We start from the raw sequence: 19,625 nt of genomic DNA on the forward strand, positions 1-19,625 counted from the left end.
TGATTCCTGAACTGATGTACACTCAACTGGTTACAATAAACTGTATCAGCACTGATTCACAATAACAGTAATATTGCATCAGATTCAGAATAGAAAGAACCTATACAGATCTAGTGAGTTTAAGAAACCTCATAAAATAACAAAATCAAGCAACTGTAAATTCTGGCTATCTGACCAATCCTCATACTGCCCAGATCAACTGCTATATCTCATCTGCAAATAACATATGCTCCCAACAATATAAGATATCGCAAATACTGATGTAGAACAATAACAATACTCAGCAGATATATAACAATAAGAGAATAAAATAATCAGAATAAGACAATCTGCAGGTAATAAATTTCTGACATTTCTGGAATTCCTGATCTTTCTGTCTTAACTGTCTAAATCAACCGATCTTCAGATATTATATATTCTGAATAAACACTGTATCAATAACTGCATACTGGATTCATACCTGACCCATTTCTGTATACAATGATCATAGTTCTCTGAATATTTAACACAATCTTCAATTATTCAATATAATCAATCAAATGCTGCAATATATCAATAAATCATAGATATACCAAGCATAATCTTCAGAATATCTCTGAACATAAAATCTATCAATTTAGAAACAAAACTGAAATGTCTTTAAGAGAATACTCAATCCACTGTAATTCTCAGCCAATGTTCTTTTATCTGTCAATTATATCAATTCTGTCAAGTCATTCTGTACTATGTTCTAATATACCAGCAATACTCGGTATTGATTCAATTTTGAAATCTACCTTTCGGATATCAAACACATCTAAAATCTTATTTAGGCAAACACCAGTCAACTATTATATTACTAGCAACTCTATCACTGGTAGACTCGATTTCAATGGATCTATTGAATACATAAGGATGCCATCTGTTCCTCTCTGTAATAATCGAGTCATAAACAGTACAAGTATTAAAGGAATTCTAGATCTAAAATCCTTACCGGAAAATTTCCGTTTATCATCCAGATATGGTCTGGGTCTTACCATTTCTGGAACAATGTCTACAATATTTCTGTACTTGTTCAGCATATAAATGACAATAATGCTTCAATCAGAAACACAAGTACATCACAATCTAATTCCATCTCATTCTTGTCTAACTGGAGTATATCATATGTCACAGAAATTTCTGATATCAACATATTCCTCAACAACCAAGGAATCAATACTACAGTATATACAGACCCAACAGATACAGCATATCTCCATGCTACTCATTCACAGATACTCATAAAGAATGCATTAGTACACATCAATACGTATGCAATATAATCATAAAAGAATAGTACCTGCAATATATTGTGGGTCTGTTTCTCAGTCATTATCACCAATGACTCTGCCCTCTAAAATCTTCGAGAACCCTTCTGGGGACAAACCTTAGCAAAGTGTCCCGTTTGCTTACAAACATTGCATTTACCAAGCACTCCTTGACATTGTTCTGTGGAATGTCGCCCTCCACACGTCCTACAATACACTCCGGTATAGCTCGGACTAGGACTGCTAGAACTAGAGGAATCACTTCCTAACTTCTTGAACTGTTTCTTTTGAATCTTCAATGGTTCTTTCTTCCTATCACTGCTGCTGCCAATCTCAACTCTAGAAGGCAGTTGCTGTGGATTTGACGTTGGAAAATCATACGAGACTCCCTGTTGTCCTATCAGAACTGTTTCTGCTCTTTTGGCCCTGTTCAAGGTATCAGCAAAACTACTCGATTGCTTCACATTCACCAATGTAAGTATTTCTGGATTTAATCCCTGAATGAACTGACTAGATATAGCATAATCGTTTCTAGCCATGAGAGGGGCAAAACGTAACAAGGTGACGAATTGTGCCAAATACTCATCGATACTCATCTGTCCTTGTCTTAGGTTAGTGAACTCTGCACTTCTGTCCTCTCTATATGATACGGGGAAATATCTTTGATAAAATTCAACCTTGAAAATGTTCCACGAAATCACTGAACGATTCTGTTCTAGAGCTCCTTTGGTTAGTAACTACCATCTTCTTGCAGTCTCGTGCAACTGGTTCTCAATAAGCCTAATTCTACACTCATCTGTGAAATCTAGGAATTCAAATAACATTTCTGTCTCCTCAAGCCACTTCTCACAATCTGCTGACGTCTCATTTCCCTTCAGAACCGGCGGCTGAAACCACTGGAACCTCTGTAACTGTGTTTCCATCTGAATCTCTGACACGTCTATCTGAGGTTCTGACCTACCTGTCTGATCATATGAAGTACTGCCTCTTTCTGGAATTCTTCGGGGCAGTACATCTGATTATCAAACACATTAGTAATCTAGTACTACAAATCTGTACCAATCTTTCTCTGATCATGATCATCTTACTGCTGATCATGAATCTGATTTGATTCATACTTAAGAATACATAATACCAATTCCAATCACATAATCAGGTAAACATGTATCTTAAAGCAGTAACACATAGTCTCATGCCAGCACATAATGTCAATCAACATTAAATCAATCTCATGCTAGCACACACATGCAAGGAAAGAAAATTCATCTACCCCGCTCATTCTCTTCTATTTCAATCTAATTCAATCTAAAGGATCTCTCGCTCTGATACAACCTGTTTTGGGGACCCGGACGCTAATCAACTTCTTAATCATCGTTGTGATTTAATTAGCTGTTCTGATAAACTGGGTCTAAAATATTTCTTTTTAAATTATAACTGCGGAAGGTAATGGAATCTAAATACTATACATGTCTGTATATAAAATACAATTCAGTATTAAAAATACAATAATGTACAACATTCTAATCTAAGGTTCACTACTAAAGTTCTAGTAGTACAATCCAATCTACTGTAAGTCCGGAATCACCACGCTAAACTCGTCTTCTCTCATCATCTTCTTGACCCCGATCCTGCCTCCCCTGATGTCATGCACACATACAAACAAGACACCAGCCGGATAACTCCGGTGAGAATAAATCCCAGTATAAAACATGGTAAGCATGTATATAAACAAACTAATTCATAAAACATGCGATCATGTATCACCCAATATATTTCATACTCTATGAAATAAATCAAATAAGCATGTAACTCAAATCAGATAAACATGCATATAAACAATCTAAATCATAAAAACATGCTAGCACAACTGGAAGCAATAACGATGGGTCCTATGATCTAGGAGCCACATCCATATAAGCATGCATTCCTACTCAAATCATGTCTAGACTCGACTCGATCTATAACTCTAGGGATCCCGATGTGAATAAGACGATCTATCACCTACCCTACCACTCGGGGTGATTGTACGTCTTATTCCTAGACTTCGGTCTGATCTGTATCCACATCTACAATAGGAGAGGTGATCTTCTCCTAAGCTGTGATATCACCGAACGTCTAGCAGTCTGGCTGATCTCCAAACTGTCCTATCTTAAATTTATGAATACAATCAGTAAACAAAGCATAATCATATAAAACATAAACAAGAATATAGTATGTGATTTATTGGGCAACTCAACTAGTGATCTCAATTGAGTTGTTTCTTCCCGAATATCACATGAATTATACCTTTGTCGTCCCAGTCTGACGAAGACGATGATCTGTATTCAAACCTGTCCATATCAATCTGAAATGACAATATCGAATGCATTGTATCAGTGAATAACTCAATATACAATCTGTGCTGATCCATACTCAATTCAGTATACAATCTGATCAATGTCTTAACAAGATACAATCTGAGTCATATCAATAATATCTCAATCTAATCGACATCATATCTGAATCTGATCAATCTAAATCAACTGATGTTTAAACGGCATAACAACATAGTCTCGATACCCCGTCAGTCTAAACATTATAAATATAATATCAGACTTCATAATCAATAACAATACTAGTCATAATCTCAATAACAATACAAATCTGATATGAAATCTCAGTCAAATCAACTCTGAAAAACATAACAAATACGGAGACAGTCTGTTCTTTAATCTGTCTTAAATTCTACATTGTCTACGGTAGTCGAAACACCATATCTGAATCACATGCAATTCCAGCAACATCATATTCTCAAAACATCTCAAAACGTAACGAAACTTACGTCCTTGTGTAGCTCAAGTCGAGAGAAGCTCAAAACTGAAGTCGGATTTGAATTCTGATAGATGGATTTCTCACAATCGCGAGTTTAAAAGGCGTAAGGATTTTCTTTCCAAAATCTCGTCCCTTTTTCCGATTTTTCTGAGGAATAACGTGTCAATCAGTTATATATATATTGCATGCAAACTCTGAAACGTGGCATCATTTTTCAGCAACCACGCATGACCGCGGGTGCGGTCGTGCAAGGAGCGCGGGTGCGCTCATGCTTCGGCATTATCCTCATTTTCTGAAATTCACCACCGCGGGTGCGGTACATCTTAGACCGCGGGTGCGGTACCACCACCGCGGGTGCGGTCTTGTTCTTACCGCTGGGTGCGGTGTCGCCTCGAATAAAATTTGCCAACTTTCTAGTCCATGCACCGCGGGTGCGGTCTTGGTTGCACCGCGGGTGCGGTGTGGCTTCGGCCTTTCTTGCAAAAATCCACAATTGCATGACCGCGGGTGCACTCCTGTTCTGGGGGTGGGTACGGTCTTGCAAACCCTGTTTTCACATGTCTTTTCTTCCATCATTGCATGTCATACATTCTCATATCTTCCGAGTCTCACGTTAATGATGATTGATAATCTTAGTTATCGATTCTGTAATTCTTGGGCCTTACATCTACTCAAGAAATTTATTCCAGAGAATTTCAGGAGTTCTATAGCAACGACTTCCTATCAACTTAAGGGCAGATTAAAACTACTGTCAACAGCAAGTTGCCGACTATTGATGAAGAAAATTTTAGCTCTATTTTACAACTACCGTCTGATGGCCTCTCTCACTAATCTGACGTGAAAGCCGCCGATGTGGAGTAAATTCTTACTCTTTTATCTCCTGATGGGAGGAATATAAAAGTTTCAGGATCCAAAGAAAGAGCTAAAATATGAATATCAACTGCTGGCAGATATATTGGCAAAAGGTATTCTAGCCAAAGAGGGTTCTTTTGCTGCCCTTACACTCAAAAAATTTCAGATAATGGCTGATCTGGTGAATGGATGCAAGATGAACTGGCCAAACATATTGTTAAACATTTTGAAGAACATGGTTCAATCATCAAACAGTCCAAAGGCTTTGCTGGGCCGATCAGCTTTATTCTGAAGAACAAAGGTTTGGTGGATGACTCTTCTGAGAAGTCATCCAAATACAAAGTCTTCAATGATAATAATGTTCAGCCACCGAATATCAAGCTGGACATATCTCTTGAGCAGTTTGTTAAAGTCAAGAAGTAGATTGGGGTGCAGGCAGCTCCCAAATCATTCAAGAAGACCAAGGCCTTGGCTCAGAAAAAGGAAATCAAAAGGAAACTGATTGTCAGTGACACTGAGTTGGAGAAAACTCCATCTCCGAAAATAATGAAGAAGCCAAGGACCCAGAAATCCAAACCAATAGTTGCTTTGGAAACCATCCCTGCTGATTGGTTGAGGCAAACTGGAGCTGAACAGCCTATCAGTGCAATACCAATCACGGTCAGTTCCAGTTGCATCCTCAACTGAACAGCAGTTACTGTCTCCAATTGCTCCCTCCAAGAAGACTATCACTGTATATGGTGATAAACAAAAACAAGTTGGAGTAAAAGCACCACTGATCGCTATCACCGGCCTATCTGAACTGCCTTTTGCCTGACCAAAGGGAGTGGTGATATGAGATAAAGTGGATGCAACTGTTTCAAGCCTGAGCATTTCTCATGCCCTCACTGACCCGAAAGGAAATGGCAAGATGATTGAAGAGCCCAGACCAACCGACCCGATTCAGACTCATATTGATTTAATATGGGAAGAGGTAAATGAGTTTTTTGAATCGAAGTTGAAAACAATGAATGGGTCAGATTTAGAACCGAAGTGTTTGCCAACGGATTGCAGAAGAAATCAGTTTTGAACAAATTCATCGCCTTGGAAACTATAGTCCTGAGGGTAGTCAAATCTGCTTCCATTGTTCAAGCACTGGAGAGAAGGAATTAGTTCTTTGATCTGATGCGTGCAAGAAGTTGGCTCAAGTCATAGCTCAGCTACGCAAAAACTAACCTATTAGTCCAACAACCTTCAATGACAAAGAAGTTTATGACCAGTTGGACATGGATCTTATATCTTTGCATATGAAGATCAAAAATTGGGAAATGGATCAAGAGTTGACTATTCCAACAAATTCCCAAAGTTCTTCCTCAGAAGAGCAGGTTGAACCATCCAATCATCAACCGGAGCCATTCCAGTAAGAAGTTGCTGAACAAACTGAGCAAGTAATTGCTCCTTCTTCAAAGGTTGCTCAACATCATCCTCTGCTCCGGTAGGTCCTCAACTCTATACCGATGATGAGTTGTCATCGGCAAATATCAATGAAGTGATACAGTCATTTGCCGATGACATCCAGATGAATATGATAACTGGAGAATCAGTTGAAGACCCAAGTATATCTGAACAACCAGCCTCAGAGGCAATAATATTAGCAGTTGAAACATCAGTTTAGTCGCCTGCATGACTGAACAAGTAGTCCCAGCTGAAACTGAAGTGGCTCAATTGCAATCAGAACCAACTGAAGAGCCAACTTACGTATCAGTTTCCAAACCAACTTAAGAGCCAACCAGCACAACTGCAGTTTAGATTCCCACTTCTTCTCAAAAACCTCAGCAGAAAATAATTGAATGAATTTTTTCAGAAATGGTTGCGACAGAATCATCCAAATATGGCCTTGGTAGTTTTTAATTAAGCAAACTAGGAGTAAGAACTGGAATAATCCGAAGCTCTGTCTCCTCAGATATCAATGTCTACTGAAACTATGATAGAAGATCGACATTCAGTCCAACCTCCAAATCTGATTTCATCTATTTCTGATATTAATTCAACTCAATTGATGCACACATTAAAGATGAACTCTATGAACGAGAATACAATGAAGAACCTTCACCAGGATACAAAGTATATTACTTCCCTATTTCCCCAACTAGATCAATTGAAGAAAGACCGAGTGACAGTTCAAGCACATTTCCAAACTCAATATATGTCTAAAAATCACATTGAACTGTTGGAAACAATAGTGATAAAGAGAATGGATCTGATGCAAGAACAATTATTGTCTGCTATATCTAATGTCACCTCAGAAGTCTATGCTTTATGAAGCAAGGTTGATGGGTTTGACAAAAAGGAGGAATATGAAGAAGAACAGCAACAGCTATCTAAGAAAAGACCAAGTCAACCAACTAATCAAGGACCAGCTGATAAGATGGCAAAGAAATGAAGAAGTCCAGATCAGTTAGAAGACAGTCTTCATATTCAATTGAATTTTTTTGAATTATTTTCAGTCAGTCAGTAAAATATTCTTTTATTCAAATTCTTTCATTCGTTGTACGAATCTGTACACTGAATAAGTTATCAATAAAAGAGTATGTTATCTACGAGAACACCAAAAAAGGGGAAATTGTTGAGATTTCGATTTCGAATTTTGACAAATTATGCGTGAAAAGAGTGAACAACAAATCGAGAAAACATAAGGTAGCTGAACTGAAAGATTCGTAAACTAATAGTTGCCCGAACTGAAGATTAATGCGTATATAGTCAAAGGCAACTGAACTCTGCTAAGATAACTCAAATATGTAGTCAACTGGATGATCAGTTGGAACTGATCACCTACACTACAATCAGTTTAGAACAATCAGTTAATCCTATCGGCTTTGTCAACTGATAAATTAGCTTTACACATCATCAGTTAAGGAACGTAGCTATCAACCGACAACTGTACAAGAGCAGACTGTAACATGTAGTGGGAACGCCGCATTTTAGAAAAGCTACAGTGTACGATTGACAGAAGAATGTTGACATAGATATACAACGGATATAAAGATTCAAAATGAATTCATTGTTCCTGTTGGAAGCAAAGCTATAATAGTCGAGAAAGATCATTTGAAGATAATAATCAAGCTATGAAATTGTACAAGTTATCAAGCAGAACTCTGTGCATACTCTTTCAGATCAAAATCTCTCAAAAGCGCACGCTCAACATACACATTAACAGCTTTCAGGCTATACCTTGAGCTTAAAAGCACAAACAATTATTGTTATATTATTCAATCTTTTAGAGATCAGTTGTGCTAAGAAATTTACATATCAGCTGAGTACTGATAAATCGTATTGAATCTAAGAATTTCATTTTTGGCATTGTTAAGTCCAAATTGAAGTGGGTTTGTACAATTCATTATATAGATCAAAGTCTTTTAGTGAATATCCTATCTTCGAGATAGAAGGAGTGAGTTATAAGTATTTGAAATCTCTGAACATATACAAATCTTGTGTCCCTTAATTTCAGTTTTATTCTATCTGTCATTCAGTTTATTTCCACACTTTTATTAGTTAACTGATTGATATTGACAACAAGATTCGCGAATTCAGTTTAACATTAAACTGATTCATATATCGAAGAATTTGTGAAAATTGTAAAGGGTTTATTCAACTCCCTCCCCCCCCCCCCCCCCCCCCCCATATAAACACTTTTTCACTCCGAACCGATCATAAAAGATTTATTAACAATTAATTAATAAATTATGAAATAATTGTAGAGCCCAAATTCAGTACACGTAAAACCCGTGCATTTATTTAATTTGTTAAATTATTTAATTAAATTTAAAGTTATTTAAGTGATGTGTAATTTATTTAAATGTATTATTTTAATTTATTTATGTTAATGTGATGCACATTAAAATATTTCCTTGAGTTTCATGTTTCAGGCGATTATTCGATACATGATCGAGAAAAAGAGACCGAAGAAGGTTTTTGGCAAATTTAAAATATGATATTTTATTTTAAGTTAGGATTGAGACATTTTAAACGATTTATTAAGTTTTAGCATTTTTAAGGCCCAATTTAATTATTAGGTGATTTTAAGATTTTAAAACTTTTAAAGATTTAGTTCTTATATATTTTATTTTAAATTAAGGGATTTATTAGAGGTGAGTAGGGAGTTGGTATTTTAATTACCTTGTTAATTATGTAATTAAGTAATTTTTACTCTCCCTATGTAACGCCACAGATTCGACGACTGTCATCACTGTACCAAGACGGGTCTTTCCAGCTTGCTTATGTCCTCACTCACACGCACCCTGGGAAACTTCCAGGTGGTCACCCATCCCAAAAATGCCCCAAGTCAAGCACGCTTAACTTTGGAGTTCTTATGTGATGAGCTACCGAAAAGAAGATGCACCTTCGTGATATGAGTAGTACAAATCAAATCTTTTAAGCCTTCTTCAACTGTACAGTCCATTACATGAACAGTCTCGGAATCCCTCTCATTCCCGTGTGGGTCGGTTCATTCATGTTCCCTCCACCTGAAAGCCTGCCAGGAGACGCTCATTGTCCGTGCAACTGATGGCACCGGCGATCACCCCCCGCCCTCTTCGGCCCCGGGCGTCAAATGCCCACCAGCTTCTACTTGGTTCGTCTCCGAACCACACCGTACTAAGAGAGGTCGGCTCTGATACCAACTGTAATGCCCCATATTCGACGACTGTCCTCACAGTACCAAGACGGGTCTTTCCAGCATGCTTATGTCCTCACTCACACGCACCATAGGAAACTTCCCAGGTGGTCACCATCCCAAAATTGCCCCAAGTCAAGCACGCTTAACTTTGAAGTTCTTATGTGATGAGCTACCGAAAAGAAGATGCACCTTCGTGATATGAGTAGTACAAATCAAATCTTTTAAGCCCTCTTCAACTGTACAGTCCATTACATTGAACAGTCTCGGAATCTCTCTCATTCTCGTGTGGGTCGGTTCATTCATGTTCCCTCCACCTAGAAGTCCTGCCAGGAGCCGCTCATTGTCCGTGCAACTGATGGCACCGGCGATCACCCCCCGCCCTCTTCGGCCCTGGGCGTCACACCGTAATTACCCAAAACTCACGTACACACACTTTTACACACACATACACGACAACTCACACACAACCATTTCATTCCATCACATTTCAGATTTTTGAAAAGAAAACCTAGGGTTCTAAGAACCAAGAGGAGCCACCCCTATTCCCTGAATTTTCCAGCAAGTTTTCGTCACTTCTCTTCAAGAAAATCGTGCCACGTTCGTTCCACATCAACCCTCGCATCCTTCCTGCTTCGGTATCGTCGTTTCGGTAACTTTAAATATCAAAAGGCATGCATAATCTATTTTTATGCATTCATCTCATTATATTATGTGTTGTGATGTTTATTATACGTAAAAATTCATGTATGCTGTGAAAATTTTGAGCAAAAACTTTTGAAATGATTTTTGGATCAAAATTTTTAGATCGAAAACGTTTCTGTAGTCATTTCAATTTCTATGAAATATCGGTTGGTTTTCTGCAAAAAAGTTTAACATATAAAACGTAGAACATTTTGATACCTTCAATTTGACAGTAAATTCAAAATTTTTGGACAAGAAACGAGTGAGTTATGATCGTTTTCGTGGGACTACTCAAACTGTAATTTTCTGGAAAATGAGTTCTTGACGTGTTCTTGAAGTTATTTGTTGCAGGCTTCGTTGGGAACCGTTGGGTAATCGCTGCTGTAGAGCACAATTTCAGTACGCAGTAAAACTCATGTATTTATTTAAATTGTTAAATCGTTTAATTAAGTTTAAAATTGATTTTTTTGTTGTGCATGATTTATTTAATTGTATTATTTTTAGTTATTTATGTTTATATGATGCACGTTAAATTGTTTTTCGAGTTTCATGTTTCAGGCGATTATTCGATGCGGGATCGAGGAAAAGGGGACCGGTGATGGTTCTGGCAATTTTAAAATGTGGTATTTTATTTTAAGTTAAAGATGATGAATTTTAAATAATTTATTAAGTTTTTAGCATTTTAAATCCTAAATTATTTATTTAGTGATTTTAAGATTTGAAAAGCTTTAAAGTTTAACAATTGTGTGCTATATTTTAATTATGGATTTTGTAAAGTTAGCCTTGGATTAATGTTATTAGCATGTCAAATGGGTATTAGTTGTTTTTAATTAAACCCATTAGCCCTAATTACTCCTAATTATACACACACACACGTTAACACTAAAATCACACGCACACACATATACACGTTCACACACACACACACACACACAACTTTCATTCCAATTTCTTTCAATTCTTTGAGAGCAAAGCTTAGGGTTCTAATATCATACAACAGCCGCCCCTCTCCTTCAAATTTTCCAGCAACCTTGCGTGATTTTGTTGCAAAAAATCGTGCCAAGTTCGTCCCGGATCAATTATCGCACCAGTTCCGACTTCGGTATCATCGGTTCGGTAATTTCAATTATCAAAAGGCATGTATATTCTATTGTTCATGCGTCGATCTCGTCATAATATGTGATGTGATGTTTATTATGTGTAAAAATCTATGTTTGATGTACAAAGTTTGAGCAAAAATTTTTTGAATCAATTTTGAAATAATGTTTAGATCTAAAACTCGAATTCTACTGTCATTTAGTGTGCTGCGAATTTTGGGTCTCTTATCTTGAAAAACTTTCAACATATAAAACGTAAAACTTTTCGATATCTTTGATTTGCTAGTTAATTCGTAAATTTTAAACAAGAAACGAGTGAGTTATGATTGTTTTTGCGGGACTGCTCAAACTGTAAATTTGTGAAAATGTGTTCTTGACGTGTTCTTGAGTTTCTTGTGTTGCAGTATTCGTTGGATATCGCTGAGTGTTCCTTGCTATGTTTATAGTGTCCAATGGGGTGATCATGTGAATTTTTGGGTGTTGTCTCGGGTTGGTGAGGTTGTGCATGCATTAGAAGTCATACGGAACTCTAGTGTAGAATTTTGGGTTGAGTTGCGCAGAACTAGCGCCGCACTGCAGGGGCTGCGGCGCTGCTTGTACGTACCAGGAGGCGCCGCCGAAGCAGCGCCAAGGCGCCAGTCTGGCGCTACAGCGTTGCACTGCAATGCCTAGGCGCTGCTTCAGATGAATTTTAGGCTTCGAATTTAGGTGCTCTTGCTTCTTTTGGGTACTATTAAGTCGTTATGTCCTAGTATACTAAAGTTAATTCAAATGTTATGAAGTTGGATTGGGGAACGTTGAACTATGTTTTAAGCAAGGTCCGCACCTTCTATTGTTTGGGGAAATTCATACTTCTTGAAAATATTTGTTTCAGGGGTCGAGTCGGGGGTTAACAAGTTGTTTATCACGGTCAAGTCCTGAGCATTTCCAGAAGGTCATAAGTTAGTAAGTCAATGGGTGATGCATTCGATAGGCATGATTGAGTTGTGGAAGTTAAGGTTCATGGTAGCGCGTTTTCATGTGCAACAAGGACTCGAGCGAGATCCAAGGAATCCCTCCACGCCATTTAAGTATGTTCGACGTGCAAAAAGAAAATATTTTTAAGTTTTTGAGGTATGCTAAATGTCTTGTGACCAAATTATGAATGTGTTTGGAAGTCGGTGAACGTGGCCGAGGACCTCTCCATCCCGGTAAAGCATGACCGGGTTTATATTAGGATTGAAAAGCGGTAAAGCATGACCATGGACCAATCCACCCGTTAAAGCATGAACGGAGATCTCATGTATGTGGTAGTGGACTTTCCCTGGAAGCCCATTACTATGGTTTATTCTGATCAGGCACTTTTATGTATTGGTCATTTGCTTTGAAACACATCTCTACGAAAAATGAAGAAGTTTATGTATGTTCAAGTATGTATGATGCAAGAATATTTAAGAAAAGTTTTACATTGAGGGCACGTCTATGTTATGTATGTAGGTTCAAGCTTCTGTATGCATCTTCAAATTTCAAATATGTACGCTCTATTTTAAAGATACATGTAGTTTTATTACGTATTACTTGTTACATTCCAGTTTCTACATGTTGAGTCTTTAGACTCAGTAAACTTGATCGATGCAGGTGAGGATGACTTTGAGGAGACAAGGGGTGGGGACCGGTGAGCTGGCTTGGACTGGGCAGGAGGCTAAAACCGAGGACCTCCATGTGTTTTTTAAGAAATTATGAATTGTTTAAATACTCTGATTTCACGTTAATGATTACGATATTTAAAAAAGTTTTCCTAACAAACGTCATTTGTGAACTTATTTTTGCAAATGTTTTGAATGATCGGTTTATCAATTGATTGTGGACCGAAATTTGAAAGTTTATTTTGTATTTAAGAAAATTTTTAATTTTCCCGTAAAATTTCATTTAGTTTAAAAGTATGGTACGTTATAGCAGCTGCATTTAAGAATTGTGAGTATAATTTTGGGATGATTTTTGGTGCTTAGTTTCGTGTCGATAGACACCTGATTGCATTAAAAGTCCTAGGAAACATTTGGTGTCGAAATGTCTTGTTCATGGTTTGAGTTGCGTTGTATGATTTGTATCGTCGTTTTGAGGCATCATGGGAGTTTGAATCATTGCCATATCATCCTAGGATGGGTCTCGCGGTGTTGGTTCACGGTCCATATGATTGAGTTAGGAGGATTAAGCATAAGTGTAGTGATTTCCGTTGGTTTACATTTTCAGAGCCTACACGGACCTGGAGCCGGACCCTGACACGGGGTGTGTGCCCTTGTTTCTTTCGTGGTGTGAGTTTCCAGAGTCTACATGGACCCGGATTCGGACCCTGACATGAGGTTCGTGCCTTTGTTAATTTTGTTGGTTAAGTTTGCAGAGTCTACACGGACCCCAACCCAGATGTCTACACGGGGTTCGTGTCTTCGATGTTTGGGAAAAAGTAGGGATTGTTTTGGGGTTTGATGTAATGGTTTAGTACGATGATTAAATGAGGTTGAGTACCGAGAGATTTAGAACATCATAAGAAACTTGTAATTTTTGGTTGTGAGCATGATTATTACTTCTGAGTTATGAAAGATATGTGTTTCAACTCATACTAGTATGTACAACAGTGGCCCCAAGCGAGATCCATCGAATCCATCAACGCTATGTAAGTATGTTCGACGTGCAAAATTAGAAAATATTTTATTTTTAAGATATGCTAAATGTCTTGTGACCAAATTATGAATGGGTTTGGAAGCCTGTGAACGTGGCCAGGTGACCTCTCCACCCCGATAAAGCATGACTATGGTTAGATAAAGATTGGAAAGAAGTAAAGCATGACCAGGGACCAATCCACCTGGTAAAGCATGACTGGGGATCTCATGCATGTGGTAGGTGCATTTTTCCCTGCCATCCCAGTACTATGGTTTAATCTGATCTGGTGCATTTATGTATGTGTCACTTGCTTTGAAACATATCTCTACGCAAAATGATGAAGTTATGCATGTTCAAGTATGTAAGATGCAAGTATGTTTGTGACAAGTTTATGATGATGTTCTATGTTTATGTTATCACGTTCAAGTTTCAAGTATGTACGTTCTAATTTAAGGATGCATGTTGGTTTATTTATGTATATTTGTTATCTCCACTTTGTACATGTTGAGTCTTTAGACTCACTAGACTTGATCGATGCAGATGAGGAAGATTATGAGGTGACGTGAGGTGGGGACCAATGAGCTGGCTTGGACTGTGCAGGAGGCTAAACCCTAGGACCGCTTTGTTTTTTAAGAACTTTATGATTATTTCAAATACTCTGATTTCATGATACAGTTGATGATGTTTAAACAAGTGCTTTTGCAAAATTTGGTTGTGGTTGTGTTATTGCAAATATTTTAGACGAACGGATGATTTGTATTGCAATTCGGATGATTAATACTTATTTAAGAAAATTTTTATTTTTCCATAAAATTTAATTATGTTTTAAAAGTACGGTACGTTACAGTTGGTATCAGAGCGGTGTTCTTATAAAAGGTTATGCCTAATGCCAATTACAAGAAGCTCACAAAGTCACACCTCAAGTCTGTATGTTTTAAAGTTTTAAATTCTTTCATGTATTAAGCATTAAGTCATGATTTCAGCATGTACATGTTTAATTTCAAAATTTTGTCCATCCTATGATATTGATGTTATGTTCATGCATGTTGGGTTTAAGTGTTGGGCAAATTTTGGAACTGTATGCTTCCTAGACGTATGGCTGCCCGAGGAGCAGGTGATGGGAACAGAGAAGCTCAGGATGTGGAGAGGGTCACTCCCCCTCGTCCACCGCCAAATATGCAGTCTCAGATGCTTGCAGGAATGACTTAGTTCTTCACACAGTTTGTGAGGAATCAAGCTGCAGTGAACATAAGGGCGAGGCCCAGACCGGAGGCAGTCTATGACAGGTTTAAGAGGATGGATCCGAAGGAGTTCTCGGGGACTGCTGACCCGATGATAGCTGAAGGATGGATTAAGTCCATCGAAGTTATTTTTGCGTTTATGGAGCTACAGGACGCAGACAGGGTCAGATGCGCCACTTTTCTACTGACAGGAGACGCTAGATTGTGGTGGGAGAGCGCTTCTGTATCGGTGAATTTGCAGACCTTTTCGTGGGATGGCTTCAAGGAAGCTTTCTACTCCAAGTACTTCACTGAGGAAGTACTCTCCAGGTTGACTAGGGAGTTCATGACGCTGCGAAAGGGAGACAACAACGTTGCAGAGTTTGTGAAGAAGTTCAAGAGGGGGTGTCACTTTGTGTCCCTAATTGCAAATGATGCCCGAGAGAAGCTGAGTAATTTTATGGATGGTTTGCGGCCGATCTTGCGCCGCGATGTGAGAGTTGCTGGTCCCATTACTTATGCAGTTGCTGTGTCGAGAGCCTTGGCGGCAGAACAGGACCAGAGGGACATCGAGGGTGACAGGCAGGGCAAGAGGCCCTACCAGGCACCTCAGAAGCAGCAGCAACAGCGACCCCAGTTCAAGAGGCCCTTCCAAGGACAGCAAGGGAAGAGGCCATTTCAAGGACCACCGAAAGGAAAGGGTCCCATTCCTCAGCAAAAGCTCCACAGAAGCCTGGTGAGTACCCAGTATGCCCGAAATGCCACCTCCAGCATCCGAGACAGTGCTTATGGGGATCAGGAAAGTGCATCAAATGCGGAGCCGGCGATCATAGTAGAGTGTTCACCATGCAGGCAGAGGAGACGAACCCAGACACGACCCTGTTGACTGATAACTTATTTAATTCAGCACAATATTATTTTTGCTATGCATGCTACGAATTTTATTTGGGATTATTAGTGTACTAGTTAGTATTTTTTATGACTTAGTGTAGAGAGTTTCTACTATGCATGAGGCTAAGATGAGGATTTTGGGTTATAAATTTTGTGTATTGTGCTAACGTCTCTCAGGAAATATTTTCATTAAGAGGGTAGCCACGAAGGCCTAGATAGATTCCGGGGCCACTCACTCCTTTACTTCGGAGACATTCGCCAATCATCTGGACTTCAAGTCTATTGGACTCGACTTGCGCTATTCAGTGACAGTCCCATCAGGGGAAGAGTTATCAGCTACTAGCGTGGTCAGAGACATTGATCTGGAACTGCAGGGCCACCTAGTGTATGCCAATATGATTGTGTTGCCGATGCCAGAATTTGATATTATCTTGGGAATGGACTAGCTGACGAAGAACATAGCTCTTATTGACTTTCAGAAAAGATCAATATTGGTAAGGCCGTTGGGCATGGAGCATTTTCTCTTTGAGCCAGATAGATTGAGGAGTGTCCCTCGCATGATCTCTTGTATAAAGGCACGAAGACTTATTCATAAGGGGTGCCAGGTTTTCTTGGGCAGCATTGTTTAAGCGCCAGACGTACCCATTCCGTCGATAACTGATTTACCAGTAGTCAGAGATTTTCTTGACGTCTTTCCAGACAATGTCACAGGCCTTCCACCAGAGAGAGATGTGGAGTTTTCCATTGATCTTGTGCCAGGCACCATGCCAATCTCAAAAACACCGTACCGTTTAGCTCCAGCTGAGATGTTAGAGCAGAGTATATTCATGAGCTTCTAGACAAAGAATTTATCCGCCCTAGTTTCTCACCATGGGACGCACTAGTTCTCTTCATTAAGAAGAAAGATGGGAGCATGAGGTAGTGCATCGATTACCGAGCACTGAACAAGGTGATAGGACTCGTTTTTACGTGTTTTTAGTGTTGGTTTCGAGTCGCATTCATACATCATATTAGCTTGTTCTAGTTTATTCTTGCATTTTGTTTGCATTATTTAGCATATGACTGATTTCGTGTGTTTTGTGGTATTTTGTAGGAATGGAACCAAATATAGCAGAAAATGGGCACAACAACGAAGAAGCCTCGCTAGGGCGGTCAAAACTGACCGCCCCAGCGAGCATTCTAGTCTTACCGAGGATATCGAACAGAAGACCTCTCGCTAGGGCGGTTAAAACTGACCGCCCCAGCGAGACTGCTAGCCTGGACAAGAGAATTTAACAGAAGATCTCTCGCTCGGGCGGTCAAAAGTGGCCGCCCCAGCGAGACTAGAGAGAAGGCTCAAAGTTTTTATTCGAGAGTCACTCGCCCCAGCGGTCAAAACCTACCGCCCTAGCGAGTTACGCGATCCAGCAAGATTCTGCGAGATTTGTTTCTATTTTCATGGACTCTATCCAAGACCACTAACCTAATACACGAGATTGGGCGCCGTTTTTCAGACTTACACATCATATTTTCATCATTTTTTCTGGGAGAGAAGGCTAGGAGTAAGGAAGACTTTCGAAGAACTCGAGAATTCCAAGCGTCGCAGCCATCTTCCATCGTCATATTTAGTATTTTATTATTCAGTATTTTATTCTCTTGCATAGATTGTTGATTTTTAGTATGAATTTGGTTGGCTAAACTCTAAATTTGTTGGGATTTGAGGGGATCCTACCCATACTCGTTGTTTAACATTATTTCTTGACATTTTTACAAGTGATTTGTTTATGCTATTGTTATTTCTTGTTTCAAGCGAAGCCTAGCTATCTTCCTTTGATTATTGCATGTTGTTAACGATTTCGACAGACTAATTAACAATAGGATCGCATAGTATAAACCACGGACTTACAATTTTAGTAGACATACGGAATTGGGTACGTGTCGATAGTAATAGTTCACCCGGATGAAAGCTAGTGGATTCCATAGAACGTAATGCAATCGTGAACTGTTAAATAATTGAGGACACTTGATTACTGCATGTTTATGATTAGTATTAATATAGCTCGACAGAGTATATTGATTAGTCTAGGGAATTCCGTCGAATGCACGAGTAAAAGTCGAGTCTAATTATCTGAACACGAGTGGTAGGTGAACTGATAATTCCCAACAAATTCGTTTCTCATTTGATTTTCATCCAATTTAATCATTGATTTCTTGATTATTTGTTCTTGCATTTTAATCATTTTAGTATTAAATTCACTTTAGTTTAATCACCAACTCCATCTATCGTTGCTAGAGAAATTTAAGTGAAAATAAGAATAGTGTAACGCAGTCCTTGTGGATCGATACTCGTATTCACGTACGTTTATTATAACTTGACTATCGTGCACTTGCGATATTTTAAATCGAGCTTTCATTTATAAAACAAATTTTGGGACTATTCACTGTGCAAGTTTGGCTCGATCAAGTTTTTGGCGCCGTTGCCGGGGACTGTTGATTCACAATTTTTTATTTTTCATTTAAATTCTTTAGTATTATTTATTTTATTGTTAGTTGATACTCCTATTCTGTTGCAGATTTTTCTTGTGGTGCATGCGAAGATCACTCGACGTGGAGCTTGAATTTGACCCTGAAATCGAAAGAACTTTCCGCAGACGAAGACAGCAACAAAGACTCAAAGAACAGATGGAAAGACACGAGCAAGAACGTGGAGAGGAACAGCGTGACAATAGACAAGTTGAGATACCACGTCGCATTCCGATGATGGATTATGCACAACCGTCTCTTGAGGGAGCACGTCCAAGCATCGTGAGACCAGTCATCCGAGCTAACCAGTTTGAGATCAAGCCAGCTATCATTCAGATGATTCAAAACACTGTTCAATTTGGGGGAAGTGCACTTGACGACCCTAATTCTCATATAGCTGATTTTCTTGAACTTTGCGATACTTTTAAGTTTAATGCTGTGTCTGATGATGCTGTTCGTTTGCGTTTATTTCCATTTTCACTAAGAGATAAAGCTAAGGTGTGGTTAAACTGTTTGCCTGTAGGGTCTATCACTACATGGGAGGATATGGCGAAGGCATTCCTGACCAAGTACTTTCCTCCGTCGAAGACTATGAAGCTGAGAGCCGACATTACTACTTTTGCTCAATATGAGCTTGAGTCACTTTACGAGGCGTGGGAGCGATACAAGGATTTATTGAGGAGATGTCCACACCATGAGCTACCTCTTGGGTTAGTTGTTCAAACTTTTTACTACGGTCTGCTTACTTCTAACCGTACCATGATAGATGCTGCTGCCTGTGGTAACTTGCTGAGAAAAACGGCTGAGGAAGGATATGAATTATTGGAGGAGATGGCTGCTAGCAGCTATCATCCTCATTCTGATAGGCAGAAACGAGGTGCGGGGGTTAATCAAGTTACTGATTTGTCTGCGGTGTCAGCACAGTTGGAGGCTTTGAACAGAAAGATTGATGGGATGAGTGCGAGTGGATCGGTTATGCGTCTGCAAGAGA

General features: G+C 38.9%; 1 non-coding gene across 1 annotated transcript; it reads right to left on the reverse strand.

The window, feature by feature from the left end:
• Positions 1-19,228: 19,228 nt before the first annotated feature.
• LOC140824910 (small nucleolar RNA R71) lies at positions 19,229-19,335 on the reverse strand. Its single transcript, XR_012116526.1, has one exon. It is a non-coding gene; the product is annotated as a small nucleolar RNA R71 (small nucleolar RNA).
• Between the last annotated feature and the right edge of the window lie 290 nt (positions 19,336-19,625).

Source organism: Primulina eburnea, chromosome 2, assembly GCF_022965805.1.
Source record: "Primulina eburnea isolate SZY01 chromosome 2, ASM2296580v1, whole genome shotgun sequence".
Lineage (NCBI taxonomy): Eukaryota > Viridiplantae > Streptophyta > Magnoliopsida > Lamiales > Gesneriaceae > Primulina > Primulina eburnea.